This window comes from Lepidochelys olivacea (assembly GCF_965140295.1).
Source record: "Lepidochelys olivacea isolate rLepOli2 genome assembly, chromosome: 2".
Classification (NCBI taxonomy): domain Eukaryota; kingdom Metazoa; phylum Chordata; order Testudines; family Cheloniidae; genus Lepidochelys; species Lepidochelys olivacea.
In genome coordinates, this window is record NC_140412.1 from 171,679,180 (window position 1) to 171,693,619 (window position 14,440).

Here is a 14,440-nt window from a genome sequence, read left to right on the forward strand (position 1 = left end):
AGGGAAAGAATAATTTGCTACTGGCCTAAATCAGCAGTAAATTGTAAAACCACTGGCCAATGAGACCTCCTCCCTGCCCCCTGCCTCAGTGGAAGGGAAGTAATAGGCACACAGCACCAGTTTATTCCTACATGTCCAGATACAAGGTCAGGCTAGCCTGCACAAGAGTGTAAATGTGATTCTTAAACCCATTTATACCCCTACATGGTTGTGCAGTCTAGGACTCAGTTTGCCCACAGCCAGGGAATTATAGCTATAGAGGCAGTTTTTCACAAATACCTTTGCCTGTTTCCCTTTGATAAATTGTAACTGGCTTGCACAGCTGCTTTCTTCACTACACAGCTGCCTGCTACATTGTCAGTGCACAGAGGTTTCTGTAGCTAGCATGGCTTGAGGGCTACAGTAACTGTGGCAGAAGAGGCCCACAGTAATCTCTCATGTGGCTCTGGTAACCTGCCAATTGAACATGGAGATCTTTATATTCTGGATCTTTTTTTTTTAATCTGATTTTCCCCTCAAACTGAATTTTTTAAAAACTTGAAAATTTAATGTCTTCCCCCTTTTTACAGATGTCAGCTCTACTGCCTATTCCAAGAACATGGAAGAATGTCTTGTTTTATCTTACCGCCAAGTACAGTGAGAGAGAATGAAAGTGTATTCAGCCTTGAGTAATCTGCAGACACTCTAAGAAGCTGTCTCTGTACCCGTTACTCAAGCAAACTCCCCATGAATTCCCATTGCAGAACTGGCCTCTAAATATATTGCAAGACTGAAGACAATGAAATCACAGTTTTGCATATGTAAACTATTTCAGTATTCATAAGGAGAGGTTTGCAGAGCCAGTTCTGTTATCTTGGATTCAGTGTGCAGTTTCATATGGTGGATTAAGTTTCCAGTAAGATCAAGACATTATTTTGTGTAAGGCATCTAGAAAAACAGTGCTTCTCCAAGCAATATGTTAGCAAGGCTTGCTAATTTATTTAGAAGTCATCTGCTTTGGGTGATTGTCTCAAGTGTAGAAATATTTTGAATAAAAATGCTGTAATTTAACTTTTATTTGTCACATTCGTGTATAGAATGCATTTCACAATTTTGAATGGGGTTTGAGGTGGGAGGGGTTATTTTTTTTGGTTTATTTTGTGTGCAGCTCAGTATTCAAAACTGAACCTTGCTGTGTAGAGAAACTGATGTAGGAGCGGTGATCTGAAACAGTTTGTCAAATGCTTAAAAAGTTATTCTAGTGAGAAAAAATATTTTGTGAAAGTGACATATTGGTATTGTTTTATATTAGAACATTGCAAACCCCATAAGTTCAGTTCAACATATACTGAAAAATATCAGCACCTGCACTATTTATTGAGAGCACAAAATACTGTCTAAGCAGTTCTCTGAACTTCATTGGTAGAAGTTGAACTATAACACCAGATTTTCAAAATGTGCATTAGGTTTACATCAAATGAACTGCATTTTCTAGCCCAAACCCAAGCATTCTAGTAGTAGCTCAAATCAAGATAGAAAGAAAGACCTACCATTACTCTACCTATGGACCTGAGTCACAAGTACACAAGCATGTGTCTAACTTTAACAACTCGTATTCTTACAGTTAGGCACATATTTAAAAGATCTGGGGAAAAATGATAAAGTGATTTTATGACAAATGTTTGAAATTTTCACATGATTTTGTTTAGAAGGATTCTCAAATCCATGTTTCAAAATTAATCGCTCATTTTTATGTTTGAATTCTTTATCAAAAAGATTGAAAACTTTACTGAAATGATTATAGAAATGTTTCATTTTCTGAAAACCTTGTTTTGGTAAATAAAAAAAAAGTAACCATTTTGATATTTTCAATCTATTTTAAAATAGCACACATTTTAGAAGAAAAGGAACAATTTTGACAATGCTGACAAATTTTGCAAAACATTTCATTTTAGAAAAAGACTTTGGTTAACCCCTGCTCCCCCTACCCCACACGCACACCTCTTTTTGCTGAAAAATTTTTGACCAGGTTTTGTGTTTATGCACCCTGCTGAATCAGGACTGTTATTAAGCTAAACTTGATGGAGATCTAGAAGTTTTGCCTTGATATCAAGAATTGGATTTAATTCTAGTCTCCTATTCAGGGAGAGAAAAATTTTGTCTATATGAAGGCCCCAGTCCTTCAAATGACTCTACATGGGCACAAAGGTTTCCCTGCAACCAGCTGTAGGATTCAAGCTATGGATTCTTCATACTGATACTTTTTGGATTGATAGAGCTTATGCCATATAACCATCTACAACTGTGAGTGACAGTGATCAACATTAACTCTGAAGTTAGAAATTCAAATAATATAAACAGTTATTTTGAGCCAGATCACTATTCCTACACTTGTGACCAGTTACTGAAACAAATAGCCCCAATGATATTAAGGGAGATAATCTACAGGGAGGAGAATCTACCTCCACAAACTAGCAGGCAAGTCCAAGGGCTGAAACAAAGGTCTCCTTTGTGACCAGTCATCTACTCATGCCAGTGAATATTATCAAACAGAATATGATCAGATTTCACTAGGAATTCACCCCAGTTATATGTCCCAAGTGCACAGCACTATGAAATGGACTGAGAACTCTTATTAAATGGTAGCCTCTTTTTGTGAATTCAGTAGATATACATGGAGTACCTCCATAAATACATAGCTACAATATATGTAATTAACAAAGCTGTGCCAGTTCTTGACCATATTCATTTGCTTGCATATCGTAGTCACCTCAATGTTTGTGTCTTCAGATTGGTTCTCAGGATTTGGCTCAGTCTGATTTATAGTTCTCCATGTATTATTAATAAGAGTAAATATTTTTGGAGAACAAAGACCTGTATATTTAGAGATAGGTAAACAGTTTATTAGATAATTTTCACCTCTTTATCTGTTTGCAAAGCATCCACTCATGGATTATTTAAAAATTAATAACCCATGAGTGGGGTTCCCAATACCTGTGGAAATTTTTGGCAGATATGAGTCCCAAGAAGTATACTTACAATTATTATAGGAGTTACAGCAGCAATTTGATTTTAAGCAGTTGGCTGGCTTGTTCATCCACTACAAGCAGTCAATTGTGTCATTGCTTAGTTCTTTTATACTTGTCAACCATATTCCTATAGTGAGTATTTATTTTTGCAATTACATTCATTTGGGAATGTTTCTTTGAATACGACTCTTGCATCAGCTTTCTATATCACCGGTAGTTTTTCAACTAAGGGTTTCTCAGAAGATATAGATATAATTCCCTATGTGATGGTGGCACAATCCTGGTTAAGTTTCCCCTTCTGGACACTCACCGAGCCGCTGTGTTTGGGTCCCAGTATGCTAGATCCATGTGCACTTAAGCTTCCCTTGGTCTGAATAGGCTTCAGCACTGTCTCTTTTTGCCTCTCTTGAACGCTTCCTGGGCACAGACTCTGTCTGTTACCCCTTCATAGAATTGTGACTTCTTGGTCCAGCTGCCCTAGGCTTCCAGGACCATTGCCCACCTCCAATACCCCACAGGGCTCCAACATTGTGGGTGCTCTGGTTTACACTTTACCTCTCCAGGGACTTGTGATAGTTGAAGCATGTAACACTCAGACTTTGCAAAAATTCCAAACGCAGTCATCTTTACTGTGGACAGCATCAGTCCATCAGCTTCTTCAGGATTTGGATTAGTGTCATTTCAGAATTCTGTGTCCCCTCTCCTGGATCTCTCTCCTCATGGTTTCTGCTCTGGAACATGCAGTCTCCTCCAGCCATCTTCCTTTGACTTTGGCTGGTCCCACAGTCAAATAAATCCTCCTCTCTCTCCAAATGCCTGTGCCTTTTTTCTCTCTCATTCAACCTGATGACTTCAAAGGCCAGCACTAACACCTCATCTCTTTGTTTCCCCTTTCTGTGGAAATTCCCCTCAGTTCAGACCACTTGGTTTCCCAGGTCACGCGAATTCCTTAGCATACCCATAGCCCTGTCAGAGCACAGTCACTAAGGTTAACGACTATTTGTTTCTCTATAGCTTCATGCAGACAGGGTGGGCAATAGGTATCAGGAACCTTGTCAGCCCATGACTGAATCACTACACATTGAGGCATTCAGTGACACAGCAATTTCATAAAATTAACCAGACTTTGTTAGTTATACATAGATGTATTCCCCGGGTCATCACAGATGGCACCTCCTCCAGCATTTGTTGTGAATTTTGCTTGTATAATTTCCCATTGGCACTTGTACTATTCAGTGGCTAGCATTACGTCTTCCAATACTCTGAAGAGATCTGTACACCTTACATTCTTATTTCTGCCCTGTAGTTCTGTAGAGAAAGGTATAATACATATTTGTTATTTATCTGATTATCTGTACTGAAGCTTCAACTCAGCAAGCCATACCTATTCAGCAAAGCACTTAAGAATATGATTAAATTCAAGGGTAGTTAAGCACATGTTTAAGTGATTTGCTAACCAGGGATGGATTTAATTCTGCTTAAAAGACATTGCTGAATTGGACCCATAAAGCACAATCCTCCCTCCCACGGAAGAGTGGAAGTTTTACCATTGATATCAGTGGGATTGGGTTCATGCTCATAGTCTAGTAGGGCTCATTTCTTTAGGGCAGAGGTTCTCAAACTGTGGTCCGTGAGCTCCATTCAGGTGTTCCACGGATAGTTCCCTCTAAGGTGTGTGCCTGAACCCCCTCCTTCCCACTCCCAGCTCGGGGGCTGCTGCGGCAGGGGAGAGAGGGAGAGACTCCTTCTCCTTCCCAGCCCCAACTTGGGGGCTGCCATAGTGTGGGAGAAAGGGCACATCCATCGCATTAGAAAGGTAAGACTATTGATATTAAAATATGAGTCGTGTGCTTTTATATGTAGAACAAAAAATGTTAAGTATTAAGGGTTTTTTTTAATATAGCGCTTTTAAACAAAGCACTTTACAATAGTTAGCTAATGGTACGAACAACATTTGGAAAGATCATTAGGTGGTCCACTGAGACCCTCAGCAATTTTCAAGTGTTCCATGAAAAAAAAGTTTGAGAACCGCTGCTTTAGGGCACTGAGAACTCTGGCTCTGATGCAGCAAAGTACTTAAGCATATGCTTAAATTTAAACACAAGTAGACTCATTGAAATCAATGGAACAGCTCACAAAGTTAAGCACATGCTTTGCTGGATCAGGGCCACAGCACTCGGCACTTTGCAGGATCAAGCCCCTATTGAAGATAGATTTTGTTTAAATGTTTTCCAATGCTTATGATTTTGTAAACTGTATTTTCTACAGAAAGATTAAAAAGTCTAGATTTTCTTAATGGAGGTTTTTAGCTGAGTTTTGTTAAATAAATATTTTCTCTATGTTAATCCTGTGTGTGTCCGCATTTCTTTCTTTTGTGAAATATAATATAATTAATAAAGATAATCTTTGAAATATCCAGCAAAAATACTAATTATTTTATCATATTTCACATCTATTCTCTTAATTCACTGAAAAGCCCCAATTTAGCAAACACTTAGATTCTGCACATCCCGTTACATTCAATGTATTTTAGGCATGTGCTGAAGTGCTGTGCCGAATGGGGCTGGTTTGCTGAATCAGGTCCCGAGTCACATGTGGCAGTGCTCTGTTTTGTATGAGCTTTCCACTTCTGCCATACTTCACCACACCCTGCTGCGTTTCCTGACCTTCAGCTCCTTTCACCCATTCCTTAGAACAAAAGCAGACATTGCACTCAGGTGAATGAGACTGTTATCATTAATGAATCCCACTGGAGAGAAAGGAGACATGGAATTCTGGACCGTTAGGCTTTTATACAGAGATGGAGCAAATTCATTTTTGTTGTAATTCCATAGATTTATGGAATCTGGCCCATCTCCATTGACTTCAATAGAGTTTCACTAGATAAGAATTTCACCCACATGGTTATTGTAAAAGCTCCAGAAGAGGGATCAGGCACCTTCCTCACAATTCCTGCTCTTTTATGACATTACTTTCAAATAATTCAGAAGTGTTGTAAACCACATTTTCCATTACAGTTCAAGACTAAGGCTAGGATTTCTGTGTAAAGTGGTAAGAATTCCATTTGTTCGGGCCTATCGGGCTAGAGAGTCTGGCAAGCTCATGGCAAACACTGTCACCTAAACTGTAACACTTAACTCCAGTGAAGTCCTTAGGACTTGACAAATTGTGGTAAATACATGGATCACTTCATCCATCTATAAAATGCAGCCACCTCTAAAGTAAAACTTGACTACAACCTTATAGTGCACAGCAACTCTCCATGATAGTTTAGGGCACTGAAGAACGCCAATACATCTAATGTAAATTTAGGAATGCAGAAAATAATTGTGCTAGAACTGTGGCCCTGTCACCACCAGACCTGGAAGAAGTGGCGTGTGATTATTAATGCAATTGTGATAGATATGGCAATTTCCTCTAATATCTTTGGGAAATCTTACTTAATGAATTTTAAGTACCTTTGGAGTCCAATGTATTAAATGCACAGGTTATGATTTATTGTGGGCCTGGATGATCAAAGGATTATATTGAACAACGTGGCAGACGAGAATGAACTTTTGGGACAATACATGTAAAGTAAATTTCCTGGAAAATATCTAGGGAAAGGTAAATGCAAATTCTCCCCATCCTGCCTCCCACCTTGAATTATGCAAAAACCCAGCCCTTTTAAGCTACACCCGAGCAGAGAATGATTATCTGCTGAGTACCTGTTCACAGGGTCCCAAGATCAAGGGCCCAAACGTATAAAGGAGTGACTCATAGATTCATGGGGGTGCTTGTTCTGAGCTAACAGCTGTTGTAAACTTGTAACTACAGAAGAGACCCCTTGGTAAGGTTTAAAGGATTGATCACTTACCAGAGCCTTTGCTGGAGTTGGGAGTGATCTCTGGTAAGCCTATTAGTATGCAGGTAGGTTATTTTATTGTTTTTAATATGGTTTCTCTGTAGTACAAGAATAAGTGCACTTGCTTAGAAAGGGCTGTGTGGTAATATCTAACTGTGGGCAACTGTGCTGTTTATAGCCTCTGAGGAGAAAGGAAAGCAGACCTTCTTAGGCAGTTTGACTTGCTGGGGAACTCACAGTATAGGCAAGGAAATGGGCAGCCTGGAAGAAGCCTGGTCAGGAGGGAGAGAGACATAGGTCTCCACCCAAGAGAGGTGATAGCTGGGGAGCCAGGTGTAGTTGCCCTGAACTGTCAGTAACTGTCTTACAAGGAGTAATAATACTCAGCTCATCTAAGGGTCCTTTTCATCAGTAGTGGTCAATATGCTTTGCAAAGGTGCATAAGTATTATTAGTGCCATTGACAACTGGGGGTCTAAGGCTCTGAGAGATTAAATGACTTCAAAGGTCACACAAGTCTCCTGAATCCCATTTTGGTGCCCTTTTCATTGGATTATTACAGTCAAATCTCCTGTTTCCTATCCTAAAACCTCGAGTAGCACAGTGAGCCCAGTAGGGTAGGCAGTAGTTCAATACTGACTCAGAAGCAAGAGTAGCATCTACTGAATCATCACACTACTTCCTGATTCTCCTAGGTGGCACTGGGAGAGCTCCCATTCATTTAGTGATCCAGCCTCACCTAATTTAGCTTGCAACTCTGAGAGAATAACCCCAAATGGCAAAGCCATAGCCTTAAATTTACTCAGATTCTCTGTTTAAATGTTAAATACCACATTTCCTGCTGCAGTGGTCTGCTATTTTTTTTTTTTTAAAACATAAGCCCAGTAGCCAAGTAACATTCCCAACAGCAATGATATGAAGGGATAATACTCAAAGCCCAGCAGCACAATATTCTGCCATTCCCTTCTCCCTAAATGAAGTTGTAGGACATTTGCCAAGGAAATACAATATGATGTAGAAGCATGAATAAAACAAAACTCAACCTGAAAGTTACGCACCGTGCCTTACATTTCTTTCCCCATCTCTTTATTCCTGTTCCTCTTCCTGTTTTCCCATCATCCTTTTATTCTTTTCACTTTCTATTTCCTTATCTTTCTCTTTATAACCTTTTCTCTGCCCCCCCCCCAACTATTCTGGTGTGGTTTTTACCTTCACACATTTTTCTCCTAGTTTGCATTCTAGAGAATATCTTTTTCCTTGTTCTACTGATCTCTTTTCTCTTCTTCCTTGATCTTCCTCATAAGAGACTTCTGGATTAGGCCTTTAAAAAGTACTTTGAGATCATTGGATGAAAAACTCTAAAACCAGTGAACTAGTGAAACTAAAATCAATGTAAATGATGAATAAAATGGGTGAAATTTTCAGAGCTGCACATGGATTTAGATATCCAATTACCATTATTTGCACTTGGGGATCCATATCCCTTAAAGTCACTGAAAATCTCAGTCAATATGTTCAACTGCTATGGCACTAAAGAAGTGTGATCATCTCTCAATAGTGGCTGAAAGGTAATGTATTGTATACATATGTACACGAGAAAAAGTCACAAGAATCTCACAGAAAGGGTTACAAGAATCTTTAATAATGGAAAGTGTTAGACAACCTAACGTGGGGAGTGCTACCATCTCTCCCTACATAACAGTGTATACTTGTTCTTTTTATTCCCTTCCACCCATTCTTTCACATTCTCATGTTTTTATTGAAAAAATTATGGAAAGTTACAAATTGAGAGTATCATGCTAGGTATTTAATACAAAGCACTATTAAAAAAGAAAAAGAAAGGCACTATGTAAATGCTATGTATTATCATGCTAATTATTTAGCACCTGTGAACCAGCGTTATAGTTATAGAGTGATCAGTTCACAGAATGTCCATTTGCCTCCTCTCACCTTGCCAGATATTCAGTGCACCAATGCTGCAGCTGATGCTACTCATCTCTCTAGGGATCGGAACAAAAGCCTTCTTCACTGGTCTTCTTGAGAGCACTCTTCACAAAGAGAGTTTAATAAATTCATCTGGCCCCAGCTGTTCATTTTAGAAACAAACAGAATAAAGAGCAGTTAGCAGAATACATTTCAGCACTGCAAGCAGAAGATTTTAAGAAACCTGACTTTTATATGTAAGGTCTTGGTATGGCAGTGGACTGGAATTCAAGAGAGCTAGATTAAATCCCCAACTCTACCAAAGACTGCTTTGCGTGATCTCCAATAAGACACTGGCCAACATTTTCCAGATTGGGATACAAAACCCTATTCAGGCACCTGCATATGACTGGCCTGATTTTTAAAAGTGTTAAGCACCTGTATTTCCTAGGATGCTAGGTGCTTCTGAAAAATCAGGCCACTTTTATTGATACAGATTTAGAAGCCTAACTTTAGGTACCCAAGTCTGACTATTTTGCATGTACTCTGTTTCCCACCCATAAAAGGGGAAGATAATTCTTTCCTGCCTCAGAGAGGTGGATGAGCACAAATTCATTAATGTTTTGGAGGAACTCAGGTACTAGAGCAATGTGGTCCATTAAGTATCTTGTTTGAGAAGTCATGAGCTACCTCCTGTATCCATTATTTTTGACACAGTATTTTTCTGCATGGTTTAGCATTGCAGACCTATTTATAGAAATCACAATCTAGTGTTCTCTTCTTTTTTTGTTTGTGAGGGGAGGGAGGTTTTTTTTTCTTAAAAAAGCAAACATTACCTTTCTTGTTTAGAAACGGTCTGTTTTCTATGCTATAGACAGTACTATGCTATAGATATTTATAGAAAAAAATACATTAAAATATTTTTTATTACTATACAAAAAGCTAGTACTGTCCCCTATATTGTCCTGGTCAGATGGGAAGGCAGATAAAATGCAAGGGATGTGGCTGAACTCAGCCGCAACTTTAACTCATCTGGGATCTGTCCAGGAATAAACCAGTACAGTGCAGGTCATCAATCCTTCCTCACTTGTTTCCATCTAGTGGAGGGTCTGCAGTCAGCCCTCTATTTCCCCATACCTGATCCCAGCCGACTGCTAAGACCCCACCGCTCTCCTCTTATATGAAGTGTGACCACTGTATGATTGAGATATGACCATGAATATCACTGTTATACAATTGCAACAAATCTTCTACAAAGTATGTTATATAAGGTATCAATGGAAAAGTTTATCTATCAAATATAATTATCTTGTTTATATGCATATATCATCTTTGTATCTAAAGTTATGAATATTGACTATGTACCTGTATTTCAAATGTGTCTGTTCCTGGAGTAACACCCACCAGGTAAAATCAATATTGAAGCCAGACGGCTTTACGTTGATGGCCCATCAAACACAATTGACTCTCATAATGGGCCATAGTAGAAACTCATTCCACCCCAATGGCTCTTCCTGCAGGCACCTTAGCCTCCGAGTGGCCAATGGCTTGCCCCTGTGACTCAGCAAGCCATGTAAGGGCATGTGACTTGCTCACATGACTCTGGACTCCTTCTTGTGCCTGTACTTTTCCACAAACTGTGCTGTGGGCTTTGTTTGGGACAGTAAACTTCCATCCACATGGCAGAGGACATAAAAGACCCTGGAAACATCTCCATCTTGCCTCTTTTCTGCTCTGACTCTCTGGACTATGGATTTACAACTGAAAAGAGCATATTGACTATGGACTGAAGGCACAGGTGCTGGCTTCCTCTTGGCCCTGGGGGTGCTCAAGCCCCGCCTCCATCCCAGGCCCCACTCCCACCCCGCCCTGCCCTCTCTGCAACCCCACCCTGCCTCTCCCCACCCAGTTCCACTCCCTCACCCAAGCGCACCCCATCCCTGCTCCTCCCCCACCCCCCACAGTGCCTCCTGCAAGCCATGGAACAGCGGATCACAGCAGGCAGGAGACAGTGGGAGGGAGGGGGAGGAGTTGATCAGTGGGGCCACTGGCAAACGGGAGGTGCTGGGGGGTTGGCAGGGAGCTGGTGGCTGATTTGTGCTAAGCACCCACACTTTTTTCCCCCTGGGTGCTCCAGCCCTGGAGAACCCACATAGTCAGTGCCTATGACTGAGGACCCTCCAATCTTTTGGAAGTTATCAGAGACTTTACAAGCCAGCAGTTTATTTCATCACTGCTTCAAACCTGATTCAAGAAATTTGCAATGATTGTATGTATATGATCTATTAACCATTTTAACGCTCTTCTTTTCTCTTATAAAAGAACCTTTAGATTTTAGTTACTAAAGAATTGGCAGCAGTGTGATTATTGGGTAAGATCTGAGTTATATATTGACTTGGATATGTGGCTGCTCTCTTGTCTCATGAAACTGGTTTTCAAGAACCACTCGTCATATAATCGAGAGTCGGGGGTCTGTGTGTGAAAGAAGGGCTGCAATGCCTAAGGAGACTGCATTTTTGACTTTTTGGGTATGTCTACACTATGGAATAAGGTCAAATTTATAGAAGTCGGTTTTTTAGAAATTGGTTTTATATATTCGAGTGTGTGTGTCCCCACAGAAAATGCTCTAAGTGCATTAAGTGCATTAACTCGGCGGAGCGCTTCCACAGTACCGAGGCTAGAGTCGACTTCCGGAGCATTGCACTGTGGATAGCTATCCCACAGTTCCTGCAGTCTCCACTGCCCATTGGAATTCTGGGTTGAGATCCCAGTGCCTGATGGGGCTAAAACATTGTCGCGGGTGGTTCTGGGTACATATCGTCAGGCCCCCGTTCCCTCCCTCCCTCCGTGAAAGCAAGGGCAGACAATCGTTTCGCGCCTTTTTTCCTGAGTTACCTGTGCAGACGCCATACCACGGCAAGCATGGAGCCCACTCAGGTAACTGTCACCCTATGTCTCCTGGGTGCTGGCAGACGCAGTACGGCATTGCTACACAGTAGCAGCAACCCATTGCCTTCTGGCAGCAGACTGTGCAGTAGGACTGGTAGCCATCCTCGTCGTGTCCGAGGTGCTCCCGACCATGTCGGCTGGGAGCGCCTGGGCAGACATGGGCGCTGGGACAAAATTTGGAGTGACTTGACCAGGTCATTCTCTTTAGTCCTGCAGTCAGTTCTATTGAACCGTCTTATGGTGAGCAGGCAGGCTATATGGATTGCTAGCAGTCGTACTGTACCATCTTCTGCCAGGCAGGCAAGAGATGAGGATTGCTAGCAGTCATATTGTACCATCTTCTGCCAAGCAGGCAAGAGATGAGGATGGCTAGCAGTCGTACTGTACCATCTTCTGCCGAGCAGCCATGAGATGTGGATGGCATGCAGTCCTTCTGCACCGTCTGCTGCCAGCCAAAGATGTAAAAGATAGATGGAACAAGAACAAGAAATAGACCAGATTTGTTTTGTACTCATTTGCCTCTTCCCCTGTCTAGGGGACTCATTCCTCTAGGTCACACTGCAGTCACTCACAGAGAAGGTGCAGTGAGGTAAATCTAGCCATGTATCAATCAGAGGACAGGCTAACCTCCTTGTTCCAATAAGAACAATAACTTAGGTGCACCATTTCTTATTGGAACCCTCCGTGAAGTCCTGCCTGAAATACTCCTTGATGTAAAGACACCCCCTTTGTTGATTTTAGCTCCCTGAAGCCAACCCTGTAAGCCGTGTCGTCAGTCACCCCTCCCTCCATCAGAGCAACGGCAGACAATCATTCCGCGCCTTTTTTCTGTGCGGACGCCATACCAAGGCAAGCATGGAGGCCGCTCAGCTCACTTTGGCAATTAGGAGCACATTAAACACCACACGCATTATCCAACAGTATATGCAGCACCAGAACCTGGCAAAGCGATACAGGGCGAGGAGGCGACGTCAGCGCGGTCACGTGAGTGATCAGGACATGGACACAGATTTCTCTGAAAGCATGGGCCCTGCCAATGCATGCATCATGGTGCTAATGGGGCAGGTTCATGCTGTGGAACACCGATTCTGGACTTGGGAAACAAGCACAGACTGGTGGGACCGCATAGTGTTGCAGGTCTGGGATGATTCCCAGTGGCTGCGAAACTTTCGCATGCGTAAGGACACTTCCATGGAACTTTGTGACTTGCTTTCCCCTGCCCTGAAGCATATGAATACCGAGATGAGAGCAGCCCTCACAGTTGAGAAGTGAGTGGCGATAGCCCTGTGGAAGCTTGCAACGCCAGACAGCTACCGGTCAGTTGGGAATCAATTTGGAGTGGACAAATCTACTGTTGGGGCTGCTGTGATGCAAGTAGCCCACGCAATCAAAGATCTGCTGATATCAAGGGTAGTGACCCTGGGAAATGTGCAGGTCATAGTGGATGGCTTTGCTGCAATGGGATTCCCTAACTGGTAGGGCCATAGACGGAACCCATATCCCTATCTTGGCACCGGAGCACCAAGCCGCCGAGTACATAAACCGCAAGGGGTACTTTTCGATAATGCTGCAAGCTCTGGTGGATCACAAGGGACGTTTCACCAACATCAACGTGGGATGGCCGGGAAAGGTACATGACGCTCGCATCTTCAGGAACTCTGGTCTGTTTCAAAAGCTGCAGGAAGGGACTTTATTCCCAGACCAGAAAATAACTGTTGGGGATGTTGAAATGCCTATATGTATCCTTGGGGACCTAGCCTACCCCTTAATGCCATGGCTCATGAAGTCGTACACAGGCAGCCTGGACCGTAGTCAGGAGCTGTTCAACTACAGGCTGAGCAAGTGCAGAATGGTGGTAGAATGTGCATTTGGACATTTAAAGGCGCGCTGGCGCAGTTTACTGACTCGCTTAGACCTCAGCGAAACCAATATTCCCACTGTTATTACAGCATGCTGTGTGCTCCACAATATCTGTGAGAGTAAGGTGGAGACGTTTATGGTGGGGTGGGAGGTTGAGGCAAATCGCCTGGCTGCTGGTTACGCACAGCCAGACAGCAGGGCGGTTAGAAGAGCACAGGAGGGCGCGGTACGCATCAGAGAAGCTTTGAAAACCAGTTTCATGACTGGCCAGGCTACGGTGTGAAAGTTCTGTTTGTTTCTCCTTGATGAAACCCCCCACCCCTTGGTTCACTCTACTTCCCTGTAAGCTAACCACCCGCCCCTCCTCCCTTCGATCACCGCTTGCAGAGGCAATAAAGTCATTGTTGCTTCACATTCATGCATTCTTTATTCATTCATCACACAACTAGGAGGATGACTACCAAGCTAGCCCAGGAGGGGTGGTGGAGGAGGGAAGGAAAATGCCACACAGCACTTTAAAAGTTTACAACTTTAAAATTTATTGAATGCCAGCCTTCTTTTTTTTGGGCAATCCTCTGTGGTGGAGTGGCTGGTTGGCCGGAGGCCCCCCCACCATGTTCTTGGGTGTCTGGGTGTGGAGGCTATGGAACTTGGGGAGGAGGGCGGTTGGTTACTCAGGGGCTGCAGTGGCAGTCTGTGCTCCAGCTGCCTTTGCTGCAGCTCAACCATACACTGGAGCATACTGGTTTGGTCCTCCAGCAGCCTCAGCATTGAATCCTGCCTCCTCTCATCACGCTGCCGCCACATTTGAGCTTCAGCCCTGTCTTCAGCCTGCCACTTACTCTCTTCAGCCCGCC

General features: G+C 42.5%; 1 long non-coding RNA gene across 1 annotated transcript in view; it reads right to left on the reverse strand.

The window, feature by feature from the left end:
* Positions 1 to 8,777: 8,777 nt before the first annotated feature.
* Positions 8,778 to 14,440, reverse strand: part of LOC311517306 — a 59,192-nt gene continuing 53,529 nt past the window's right edge. Inside the window, exon 3 of the long non-coding RNA XR_014710655.1 lies at positions 8,778 to 8,937. This is a non-coding gene — a long non-coding RNA (uncharacterized lncRNA). The remainder of the gene's footprint in view (positions 8,938 to 14,440) is intronic.